Genomic DNA, 11,871 nt, shown 5'->3' on the forward strand with positions numbered 1-11,871 from the left:
GTTTGCTCTACAGACCATCTGTAGCAGAATCACCTGGGTTATCTGTTACAGATGCAGCTACTGATGCAGAATCTTTAGGAATGGGACCTAGTTATTGTACTCTGAAGAAAGAAAAACTGAAAAAGTCCAGGAGCTGTCCAGTTTTCAAGATGGAGCACCAGACATTTATACTCAGCCTTAAGCAACTATGATTAAGCATTCTGCACCAGATATTTTTCCAATATATGAAAAAAAAATCCACTTCATTTCATTTCATTTCTATTCCTAGCCCACCCCCTACAGATTTAACAGACAGTCTTAAAAAACCAGAAGCCATCTTGTGAATGAAAATAGCCCCAATCCTTATATATTTCTATGGGTAAACCCATAAATTTAAGACAGTGGATAATCTGATTACCAATAACCTGGTATTATTCAAATAACAGGGATTTAGATGTAGTATATACTAATTAGGAAGGAAGGAAAATGTACAATATGTTTTAGAAAGGTTTTCATAAAAAATGGTTATTTAGGTAGGGTTTTGGTATATAGAAAATGTATTTATATGAAACATCCCATGTGCCTGAGAATGTATAAATAAAGGGTCATTGATAATGCTTGTTTTTTTGACATTGAAAAACATTCCTAGTTGAACTATATTTGTTGATCACCTTCTATCATTTTCTTATTTGTGAGTAAGGAATTGTGCTACATACATTTTAAAGTTTAAGTTTTGCACTTGCTTCCCAAACCAGTAGCTAGTGGTGAAGTGACCTTGAGGATGGGGTAGCTAACTTTGGGGCAGAGGCTCCTGGAGGACAATAATATAGTAACAGCAGAAATGGCCGCTACTTGTTGAAGTTTTACTTCATGCTAGATGCATGGTAAAAACTTTATATGCATTATCTTATTCAATCCTCTCAAAAACCTGCCAAGTAGGTATTATAATATCCATTTTATAAACCAACAAAACAAAACAAAACAAAAAAACCAACCCAACCAAAACCAAAAACAGCAACAATAAAAAACATTACTATTTTATTTAACATTCTTTCCTATTGGACATATAATATCAAGCTCCTGATAAGTAGAGACATTGTCCCAGGTCTCTGGGCAAGGACTTGATGTATGAGTTTTGTAAAGGATGTGAAGACCTCTGACCCAGTGGTTACAACTAAAAGCACCATGGCCATTGGAACAACTCTAAAAATATTGTCTTGGAAAAATTAAAAACATGAAGAACATGAGATTTCTCTGTTGGCACCTTATCTTGGTTTTTGTAATCTAACTCTAATATTTTTCACATTGTTGCTGTAACAAACTCTAACTCTAATTTCAAGAATATGACATAGAAAAGACTAAAATAGAAAAAATCCAGTATTGTGTTTTATATTAGCTTTAAGCATTATTAATCATCTATGTAAACCTTTTCTTAATTGGGTACAGTGCTCACAGTACTTACAGGATGTTTTATCTCCCCCCCCGTGCAATCTACATATTAACTTAATTTAAAACTTTCTTAACTTACAATTTTCAATTTGTTTTGCTTTTTTTTAATTTGCTTTTGATTTAATTTAATAAAAAATTTTGAATTTACTTAACATACTACTCAGATCCTTACTAAAAGCAAACCTGATGCATGAAGTTTAGAATGAGAAGGTCCAACAGAAGTCTAATGTGCACTCCAGGGGAGAGACTAGAAAGATTGGAACAAATAAAGATAAAAGAGAAAAAAAGGAAAAGAGAAACACACATAAAAATATAGCAGGAATAAATAAAAATATATATTAATGATTATAAAACCATGAATAGATTAACTCTACAATTTTTTAAAAAGATTTTATTTATTTATTTGACAGAGAGAGACACAGCAAGAGAGGGAACACAAGCAGGGGGAGTGGGAGAGGGAGAAGCAGGCTTCCCGCTGAGCAGGGAGCCCAATGCGGGGCTTGATCTCAGGATCGTGGGATCATGACCTGAGCCAAAGGCAGACGCTTAATGACTGAGCCACCCAGGTACCCCAGATTAACTCTACAATTAAAAGGTAAGAGTAGGATCGGAATTTTTCAAAATGTAGTAGTTAATTACAAAAAGCCTCCTGTCTGTGCTATTCTTGCCAAAAATGCATCACTCATGGTGAAATAGTAAACATTTAAATTAAATATCTTATATTAAGATAAAGTAACTCACCTTAAAGTATTCACCTGTATTCTCTGAAAACGTCAGAATAATATAAGGCAAGAAGACTAAGAAGCCATGTCAAATTGAAAGAAATTGAAGAAAGCTATGTGATAACTAAATTCAACATATGATTCTGGATTGGATCTGGGCTTGTAAGGGCATTATGAGGGCAGTAGGCAAAATGGAATGGCATTTGTGAATTAGATGATGATATTAGGTCTATGCTAATTTCTCGATTTTGATGGTTATACTGTGGTTATGTAGAAGGCAATTCTTGTTTTTAGGTAATACACACTACAGTGTTAAGAAGTAATGGACTCTCATGTCCTTAACTTGTTCTCAAGTAATTAAGAAATGTTACCATTTGGCAAAATGATGTGAAAATCATACAGGAGATCTTTGTACAATTTTCACAATTTTAATGTAAATTGACATCATTTGAAAGTAAACGGTTAAAAAAGAGAACCTGTCATCAAAATTCACAACTTTAATAGATGAAAATCTTATGATCATATTAAAGTTGTAGTTCAAAAATCTCTTTACCTATGGGAGTTGCTTGATGAAATAAAAGGGTTGAATGTAATCATGTCTAGGACTCACTTTCAAAAGGTACATCAATATACATATATATATATACACACACACACACTTATAAGTAAATACATAGATTGGAGAAAGAGAAAAAAAAGCAAAAGCAAAGTAAACGATTGGACTTTTGGGTATTCCTTGAGCTAACCTGTTTTATGTCAGGCTCCCTAGAAGGATTTGAGGCAACAGTGTAGTAGGTTCTCTACAGCTGGAAAACATTGTAAGAGACAGAAGGATGCAGTACAGTGAGGGGTAAGGAGCTGAGCAAAGATGAGATCTCAGATCAAACCATCTTTGATGGCCCACTGGGGAAGTTCTGGAGCATATATCACAGTTCAGAACTGTCTGCCTTGAGGCAAGGCAACTGACCTTTCATAGCCTAAAACATGCGGACATTGGCTATTGGAAATATGAGAAATGGGTGGGGTTACGGGTGAAGGGCAGAGGGAGGAGGTACGTCACCTTTCTGCAGAGGCACTTCTGCAAGCATTTCTGTGGAGAAAGGGGCAGCTGTGCTCCACTAACAGCCAACACTTGCTGTAGCTGAGCATAGTTGCTCCAGTCTAATAAAGGGAAATGGTAGACACTGATAACCGATAGTACATAGTCTTTCATCTTTTCTGCATCTCTGAAATTTTTAGTAAGAAGAAATTGTAGAAAAATCATAAAATCTTCTTTGTAAACACAAAGAAAGCAATTAATAAAATTCAACATCAATTTTGTAAAATATTACTAACTTATGAGCAAGTTAGTAATTGAAGTACTTCTTTAAGTAGGTAAAAAGTATCTTACCAAAAAACCTTCACCAGACTTCACAATTATGGCAAAACTTTGGACACATCTTCATTAAAGTCAGAAACAGGAAGAAAAGAGCCACAAAATGGCTGCTATTCACCATTAAAACAGGATCTCTCCAAAGATGAAGAGAAGATAAGAAAATAACATATATAAGTTTTGGATAGACAGAAGCAAAGCTGTTACTTGCTTTACTATAATTTTCTAGCATAGAACATCTAAAATAATCCATAAGCTAATAAAACAAGATCACTATAGAGCAACAGAACCCAAAATGTTCTTATGTTACAGCAATAACTAATAGAAAAATGCAATTAAAAAAGACTTTCAGGCGCCTGGGTGGCTCAGTTAGTTAAACGACAGTCTTCAGCTCGGGTCATGAGCCCAGAGTCCTGGGATCGACTCCCACATTGGGCTTCCTGCTCAGCGGGGAGTCTGCTTCTTTCTCTGACCCTACCCCCTCTTGTGCTCTCTCTCTCTCAAATAAATAAATAAAATCTTAAAAAATAAAAAATAAAAAAGACTTTCTATTCAGAATAGCAACACAACTTGTATGGCCCCTTGGATTAAATATACTAAAAGAAGCCCATAAACTATACTGACAAAATGGCAACATGTTATCGAAGGAAATAAAGTAGATTTTTTTTTTTTAAGTTTTTTTTTTTTTTATTCATGAGAGACAGAGCGAGAGAGAAAGGCAGAGGGAGAAGCAGGCTCCCAAGGAGCAGGGAGCCCGATGCGGGACTCAATCCCAGGACCCTGAGATCATGACCTGAGCCGAAGGCAGACGCTTAACCATCTGAGCCACCCAGGCGCCCGAAAATAAAGTAGATTTGAATAAACAGAAAGAGACAAACTACTTTGATTGGCAGAGTTCTCAACATATTACAAATGTTCAATACAACTTTTATCAAGACCGTAATGTGATTGTTACTGAAACTGAACAAATGAATTCTAAAATTCACATTAAAGGGTAAACAGCCAAGATAACCAAGACAATTCTAAAAAAGGAAGAAAAAAGACAGGAGATCCATCATATAAATATTAAGACTTGTTATAAATTCATAATTAAAACAATGTGTTTGATACTGGGACAGATAAAAAGATCTATAAAAAAGTCAAGTCCAGAAGAGTCTCAAGCATATATGAGAACTTGTATAACATAGAAGTCGAAACACAATTCTGTGGGGAAAAGATGGACTAGTCAATAAATAATCTTGCAACAATTGGCTTTCTCCATGGGAAAGAGTAAATTTGATCTTTACATAAACCCGTAAAATAAAATAAATTCCAGATGGGCTAAATTTCAAAATGTGGAAAAGAATTTTAAAAAATTGGATGACTATTTGGAAGAACATCTTCTGAAAGTTGGGGTAAGAAAGGATTTCTTAAGAAATACACAAGGGGATGACTCATACTTAAATACATTATTATATTTGCTTATATAGAAATTTGAAGCTCTGTATGACAAATAACACTATAAGCAAAATTAAAAACAAATCACATTTGGAGAGGTTTTATAAAGGTTATTATGACAAATCCCTGACAATCAGCAAAAAAGAAAGTAAGGGGTAGAGTGGAAGGGAGGGATGGGGGAGGGAGGGAGAAAGTAAAAGAAAAGTAAAAGAGAAGGAAGAAAGAGGGGAGAGAAGGAGGAAAGGAAGGTAAAAGAGAAGGAAGAAAGAGGGAAGTAAGAAGGAAGGGAGGGAGGAAGGAAGGAAAGAGAAAAAGGAAGGAAGAAAGAAAGCAAGCAAGCATCCTCAGAGAAAAATGAGCAGAGGTCCTAAAAAGAATAATTCAAGAGAGAAAAATCTGAGTGATCAACAAAGAAATGAAAGATACTGAACCTTACTAACAATAATCAGGGGACTGCAAATGAAAACTGTACTGCAATTTCATACTCAGTGTATCAGCAAAAATAAATAAACTTGACAAGGCCAAGCACTGATAGGGGTATGGAACTATGGAAACATGCATTCTTTGGGCACCTGGGTGGTTCAGTCATTAAGCGTCTGCCTTTGGCTCAGGTCATGATCCCAGGGTCCTGGGATAGAGCCCCCCATCTGGCTCCCTGCTCCGTGGGAAGCCCACTTCTCCCTCTCCCACTCCCCCTGCTTGTGTTCCCTCTCTCGCTGTGTCTCTCTCTCTGTCAAATAAATAAATCAAATATTAAAAAAAAAAAAAAGAAACATGCATTCTTCACTGATGGGATATACACTGGTGCAACCACTTTAGAAAGTATCTTGACAAGATCTGTTGAAACCAAGTATGTGCTTACCTTATGGCCCAGCAAGTAAACATACTCTTAAATGTGTGAACCAGAATATTCTTTGCAGCATTATTTGTTACGGAGAAACAATGACAAAATACATATGCATCAATAGGAACATGGGTAAATAAATTGTGATATATTCATACCACGGACATCAGTTACAATCTAATTTATATACATCAAAACACTTACAAAAATACATGGTTAGGCAATTTGCCGAATTATATGATGGCATTTCTGTAAAAGTTTTCAAAACAAACAAAGCAATACAATATATTATTAATGGAGACACACATACATATACATGTAAAACATTAGAACATAGATTAGAAGAAATCAAATCAATATCTTGACATTGGCTTGGGAAGGGAAAGAGTGGGTAATGAATTTAAGGACAGGAACAAAGAAAACCTTCAGTTACACTACATTGTTCTATATGAAATAGAACCTCCAGTGTATATATGTGTATACGTATATGCATCTGCATGTGTCTGTTGTGTGTCTGATTCTCTCTATATAATCTGAGTTAAGGATGACAAAAAATTAACATTTGCCATATTGTGTGAGAGTGTTTTCACATCAAATTGTGCATTTTTCTGCTTTTTAATGTTAAAAAATAAAAACCCAATTAAATCTGATCCTGAGTTATGATAACCTGAGACCAAAGGACTACCAGAGGCATTCAAATCCTAAGAGGGAGGCTGCAAAACACATGCATCAAAATGGTAATTTCTCTACTCCCTCAAAAGGATGTCAAAACGCTGTGTCAGGGTCCAGCTGTGCTGCTAGTGAATGTCTGGCTCAAACAGACTCTGGAGTGTTTTCTTGGAGGAAGCATTTGAGGATGCAGAAGCTGAGCGACAGCCAAGAAGTTCTGGGAAAATGAGGCTCAAGAAGGTGGTAGGTGGTATTTGAAAGTGAGTTTTCATGTGGCCAAGAAAGGTCAGCAAAGCAAAATAAACAAACAAAACCCTGAAAGGCTGAATCCAGAATAAATATTTCATATTTGCAGGGGCCACTAGGGTACTGCATTTTTTTATTTTAGTCCAGTCTCTCTCTCTCTCTGTGTCTTCCTCTCTGTTCTTCTCTCTCTCTCTGCCTCCTCCTTATTCTCCCTCCTCTCACTCTCTCTCTCTCCTTTAGATTTTATCTATTCATTTGAGAGAGAGAGCATGCACAAGAGAGAGAGCACGAGGGGGCGGGGCAGGGGCAGAGAGGGAGGGAAAAGCAGACTCCCTGCTGAGCACAGAGCCTGACCTTGTGCTGCATCCCAGGACCCTGAGATTATGACCTGAGCCAAAGGCAGGCATTTAACCAACTCAGCCACCCAGGCACCCTCCTCTCTCTTTTCTTTTAAAGAAACCAAGAGAACATAGAAGTTATGATGTGAGACGAGGTCACACAATGAATTTATGGTTCATATTTTGATGTTCGTACTTTCCAAAATATCCCCTTCCTCTTACCATCCCATTTACTCTTACTACGCTTTCTTGCTCTGAACTAAATAAAAAACTTAGTGTTTCCAAATTTTTGAAACTTTAAGGCAAAGTAAACTTGGTTTTGTGCCTTAGAAATATCATTCAATATTTCCATGGAATTCAAGAAAATTATTTATAAGTAAAAATGCAAGAATTGCCCCAACTTTAGATATAATATACTGTACTAAGTTTAACATATTCCTTTTTTGAAATGTAAAATGGTGTATACTTTTTTCTATTTCCATTCCTAAGATGTTGAAAACTTCCTTTAAAAATCACTAGCAGGGGCCCCTGGGTGGATTAGTCATTAAGCATCTGCCTTCGGCTCAGGTCATGATCCCAGGGTCCTGGGATTGAGCCCCGCATTGGGCTCCCTGCTCAGGGGGAAGCCAGCTTCTCCCTCTCTCACTCCCCTTGCTTGTGTTCCTTCTCTCACTGTGTCTCTCTTTGTCAAATAAATAAATAAAATCATAAATAAATAAAATCATAAATAAATAAATAAATAAATAAAAATCATGAGCAATCTATAGTCAAAGTGACAGAAAATATTTTTGCTTTAGGTAGAGAATTTTGCTATATCCATCTCTGAAGATTCATTTAAAAGTTCTTCTTTTTGTATAGTTGTTGAAAAGAACTTTTAAAATACAGTTAAGCATAAATAAAATAATTTAAATACCTTATAATTCCACCATCATAGAAAAGTTCATATATTAACTTCCAACAGATTTATTTTCCTTTATGACTTAAAGGAAGAGCTGAGTTAATGACAAATTTTAACTATGACCTTTGTGTTATCAAAGATTGTTTTTGACCCATGAGGACACTTCTGGGTCTACCTTATTATCTTCTTGGTTCTAGGAGCTTAGAATTTCAGAAGGAGATTTTAAGAGAACTATTACTCTTTGTGAAGCTCAAGTTTTCCAACTGAAATGGATAAGGAAAATTCTCATTCTGGCTCTTTTTGCAACAGGCAGCTAATGAGCATCTCTTGGACTGATTCTTCTCATCCTAGATTCATCTGTAGTATCTTCTGTGCTATCAATTATTCATTGTCATAGTGATATCCACACCATTTCTCTACCTACTACATCTCACTAGAAGTGATTACTCTAGTGCCAGGATTCTTCTGCCCTTTAAAATACATGGTTGCAATTTTCAGACTGAAAGGACAGATCACAGTTTGCAAATTCTAGAATAAACACATATGTAGAATACACCTGCCAATAAGAATAAAACTATTTTTTCTACTTTCTAATGAAAACACTTACAAGCAAGAAATATATTTGGAAATCTGCCATTGGACTCAACTAAACATATATATACACACACACACAGAGCCAACTTTTTACTCTGTGTGACTTACGATAAAAATATTTGCTTACTTACTACACTAGCCTGAGATAAAATGATTCCTTTGATTACATTTATTAAAATATGAAATAAAATGCTAATCCTTTACAATTTATTCTAAATTTTCTGGGATAGCTGATAGTAACAACCTATGCAAGTCCTTTAATTCATTCAGAATATAAATCTATGTTACTGTCTGTAAAAGATTAGTCAATGAAGTTTCAGTACTATAAACAGATATTTAGTGGAGTTTAAAATTCCCGATAAAGCAAGATTTTCCCCCCCACAAATTAAATAAACAGGTTGGTTTGATAATGATTCTCATGAAAAGAAGTATCAGTAGTGTTTGTCATTCTCTATCATTTAAGCTTCAGAAACACCAAGTGGTGGAGCTGAAACTGAAACCTGGGTATATTTGACCTTAAAATCTATGTTCTTTCATTACTGGAAGGCTGAGGAAGGGAAGAGGGATCCCTCAGGGTAAAAAGAATGATGTTAGCAAAGTCTTGGAGATCTGAAACTATCATGTGTGCAAGGAAACACAAGTAGTTAGCACATGGTTGAAAGTTTTATTCCTCAGGGAGCCAGCAATAGATAAACTGGTTATTGAAAAGAACAGTAAGAGAAGAGAATGAAATGATAATCAGTGCCTGGGGTCAGGTGTGGGTGATAGGACACTGGAAATGCCAACCTTGAAGAGAAGGAATTTCAGAGAAGGAGCAATCCAATGGAAGTGTCAAGGCATGAGCTATAATAAATTCGGTTGGAGAAATGATGCTAATTGTGTGGATATGTCCAAGGAGAAGTTGGATATGTGCCTGCTGCTTAGGGAAAGTGGGCTGGAATTTTATAAAGCCACAAAAAGGGATAAAATTGACAGAGTAGACCGTGTAAGCAGAAAAGTGATCCCAGGAACACATTTACTATGGAGGCCAAGGAAGGAGCACTATTAGGAGCAAATTAGACTAGAAAAAGTCAGGAAACAAAAGAAGGCTGTGTTTTGGAAATAGAGTAAAGAATATGATTTCAGTAAATAGAACTAGTAAGACTTATTTGGGGATACCAGTTCCATATAGTAGACTTATTTATATACCTATTTATTAGCTTGGCATTCTAATTGTGCTGAGATAAAGAATAATATTAATAAGATATGCATCCTGTGTGAATGGCAGACATGTAAATACAAACAAATGGTGATAAATGCAATAATAGAAATACAGGTGCTATCCAGTAGGAACTCAGAGGAGTTTATTAGTTGATAGTTCACGTATTGCTAATTGATTCAAGAATGGATGTAAAGTGGCTCACAATAATGCAGAATAAAAGAAAAAATGAATAAAGTGAATTCAGACTAAAAAAAAAGTTGGAATAGATAATTTGAAGTCAACAGCAAATGGATATACAGAATGCATAGGTAAGGTCTAGAAAAGGCTAGAACAGTCCACTAGTTGGCCTCTAGTGTGTCTGGAAGGGAGACAAAAATGAGAACATAGTCGGAGGAAGAGCAAGATGGCAGAGGAGTAGGAGACCTAAATTTCGTCTGGTCCCAAGAATTCAGCTAGAATTATCAAACCATGCTGAACACCTACAAACTCAACAGGAGATCAAAGAAAAGAATAGCAACAACTCTCTGAACAGAAAAGCAGCCACTTTCTGGAAGATCTCTTCTGATTTGTTTAGTGTATATTTTTCTGGCGTCGTTGTTACCCTGTTAGCATTTTGCTCTCTCATTCATCTAGTATCCTCTGGACAAAAAGACAAGATGGAAAAACTCACCTCAGAAAAAGAACAAGAGGCAGTACCAACTGCCAGGGACCTAATCAATACAGACATTAGTAAGATGTTGGAACTAGAGTTCAGAATGACAATTATAAAGATACTAGCTGGACTTGAAAAAAGCATGGAAGATACTAGAGAACCCCTTTCTGGAGAAATAAAAGAACTAAAATTTAACCAAGTTGAAATCAAAAAGGTTATTAATGAGGTGCAATCAAAAATGGAGGCTCTAACTCTTAAGATAAATGAGGCAGAAGAGAGAATTAGTGATATAGAGGGCCAAATGATGAAGAATAAAGAAGCTGAGAAAAAGAGAGATAAACAACTACTGGATCACGAGGGCAGAATTCGAGAGATAAGTGATACCATAAGACAAAACAATATTAGAATAATTGGGATCCCAGAAGAAGAAGAAAGAGAGGGGCAGAAGGTATATTGGAGCAAATTATAACAGCGAACTTCCCTAATTTGGGGAAGGAAACAGGCATCAAAATCCAGGAGGCACAGAGAACCCACCTCAAAATCAATAAAAATAGGTCAACACCCCAAAATCTAATAGTGAAACTTAAAAGTCTCAGAGACAAAGAGAATATCCTGAAAGCAGCTCGGGACAAGAGGTCTGTAACCTACAAGGGTAGAAACATTAGATTGGCAACAGACCTATCCACAGAGACCTGGCAGGCCAGAAAGGACTGGCATGATATAGTCAGAGCACTAAATGAGAAATATATGGAGCCAAGATACTATATCCAGCCGGGCTGTCATTGAAACTAGAAGGAGAGATAAAAAGCTTCTAGGACAAACAAAAACTAAAAGAACTGCAAACACGAAACCAGCCCTACAAGAAATATTGAAAGGGGTCCTCTAAGCAAAGAGAGAGACTAAAAGTAACCTAGACCAGAAAGGAACAGAGACAATCTACAGTAACAGTCACCTTACAGGCAATACAATGGCACTAAATTCATATCTTTCAATAGTTACCCTGAATGTAAATAGGCTAAATGCACCAATCAAAAGACACAGGGTATCATATTGGATAAAAAAAACAAGACCCATCAATATGCTGCCTGCAAGAGACTCATTTTAGACCCACAGACACCTCCAGATTGAAAGTGAGGGGGTGGAAAACAATTTACATGCTAATGAATATCAAAAAAAAGCTGGGGTGGCAATCCTTATATCAGACAAATTAGATTTTAAACCAAAGACTATAATAAGAGATGAGGAAGGACACAATATCATACTTAAAGGGTCTATCCAACAAGAAGATCTAACATTGTAAATATCTTTGCCCCTAACATGGGAACAGCCAATTATATAAGCCAATTAATAACAAAATCAAAGAAACACATCAACAATAATACAATAATAGTAGGGGACTTTAACACCCCCTCACTGAAATGGACAGATCATCTAAGCAAAAGATCAACAAGGAAATAAAGACTTTAAATG

The sequence above is a fragment of the Leptonychotes weddellii genome, chromosome 7, assembly GCF_054177405.1.
Source record: "Leptonychotes weddellii isolate Sample4059 chromosome 7, ASM5417740v2, whole genome shotgun sequence".
NCBI lineage: Eukaryota > Metazoa > Chordata > Mammalia > Carnivora > Phocidae > Leptonychotes > Leptonychotes weddellii.